This window comes from Petaurus breviceps, unplaced genomic scaffold (genome assembly GCF_028583685.1).
Source record: "Petaurus breviceps papuanus isolate PSGF00001 unplaced genomic scaffold, PetGlider_PUasm1.0 91005, whole genome shotgun sequence".
NCBI lineage: Eukaryota > Metazoa > Chordata > Mammalia > Diprotodontia > Petauridae > Petaurus > Petaurus breviceps.
This window is the reverse complement of record NW_027187395.1, coordinates 3,983-5,752: the sequence shown is the minus strand read 5'-3', so window position 1 is coordinate 5,752 and position 1,770 is coordinate 3,983. Positions and strand designations below refer to the sequence as shown.

Here is a 1,770-nt window from a genome sequence, read left to right as displayed (position 1 = left end):
ACAAAACCCCTCTTCTCAAATGGAGATTAGTTTCCAAACATAGGTAAAGTACCTTCATTTGTCAATCACAGAGCACAATAAGGTCAAAAGTTCCCCACCCCCAGGATCACAATTGAATCTACCCCAGAGTTACATCAAGTTTAAACACAGCACTTAATACCCAAATGGAGGTCTTTTCTTCATCTTGACACGAGGCAAGTTCTCAGCAATCTTAGTTCCTGGGGAGACAAGGCTTAGCAAGGCCATAAGATACATTGCCAGTCCCTTCATGAATTTATCCTCTGTCTGTAGAACAGTCCTAGAACCCCTGAACACATTAGCAAAGCCCTCTCCCAGGATTTCTGTAAACATACAACAAGAAAATCCTTCTTCAGGGCTTCTGAACCAACAGAAAGGCTCCCAGACCCCTGCAACAACAGCACTGTCCCTCACCAGTGGACAGTATTCACTCTGTCTGCAGGACAGTCTCCAGACTCCTGCAACAACAGTACTGTCCCTCACCAGTGGACAGTATTCACTCTCTGTCTGCAGGACAGTCTCAGGGCTTCTTAGCGAACAGCCAGGTTCCAGGACTTCTTCAACAAAAGGACAGTCTTTCACCAGTGGACAAATCTGGCAAAATAACATCAAAACAGACAGACAAAGTACCAGCAAAACAGCCATGTCTCCTCAGTCCTTGGCAGCTCAGGGGGCAGGTCTCAAAAGTCCAGGGCAATTCAAAGCGGCCACCAGCAATTCTCTTAGTCTCTCTCTCTCCACGAGGTGCTGCTTCCAAAAAGATCTTCCGCCTCTCTCTAGTGTCTCTCCAAATCTACGTCACCAGCTCCTCCCAGTTCAGGACTTTCTTTTCACATCAACAAGCCCATCCCACAGGTGGGATTAACAAACTCTGGGTTTTAACACAATCAATTTGAAAACCAAGCCAATACAGGGGAATCTTTAATTGCCATTACTATCACACCACCCACCACCGACCACCGACTGTGGACCCTGGCTCCTTGTGCCATGTCCAGCAGCTCCAATGTCGTCGCCATGAGGAAGGTGGTGCAGCAGCTCCGGCTCAAGGCCGGGCTCCACCGCGTGAAGGTTTCTCAAGCTGCTGCTGATCTGAAACAATTTTGCCGGCAAAATGCCCAAAATGATCCCCTGCTGACTGGGGTATCTTCCAGTACTAATCCTTTCCAGCCCCAGAAAGTCTGTTCAGTCCTGTAGCAAGATGATCTTAAGCTACTTGGGAAGGATCTCTGAATCTATCTTCATATGTGGATCTGTGATGTGACTTGATGTTCTGTGATGTGATGTGAACTGTGACTATTCAAAGGAGAGAGAATTCTGAAGCCTGCACAAAAGTTTAATCTATATGTGTGTAACAATGTGCCAAGTTAATCATCCAAATTTCAACTTGTGTCAGACTTTCTCATCTACCTCTCCGAATTTTCATCCATTTCTGTTTTATACACTGGCAAGAATACAATAAAGTATTCAGATGAAAATAAAAAAAATGACTCTAAACAAATTCTAGAGCAGCAGAACCCACAAAGGACAGTGAAACCAATTTCCAGCCCAAGACAACTTGGAAGGTCAACAGGAAAGGTCTGTTGCACCAGACTGGAAAAGGAGCACAGTCCAGAGCAAAACATGCCAGCACAGATCAGGCCCTAATAAACCTGGGGCAAACCTCAGGGCACTGAATCACTGACAGCTGTGGCAATTTCTAGATCTCATTCCACAAACACCAAAGACAACTTAGAAGGTCAGTAGGAAAGGTCT

General features: G+C 45.7%; 1 pseudogene; it reads left to right on the top strand.

The window, feature by feature from the left end:
• The first annotated feature begins 964 nt into the window (after nt 1–964).
• LOC138153599 (guanine nucleotide-binding protein G(I)/G(S)/G(O) subunit gamma-5 pseudogene) lies at nt 965–1,502 on the top strand (annotated as a pseudogene).
• The last annotated feature ends 268 nt before the right edge of the window (nt 1,503–1,770 follow it).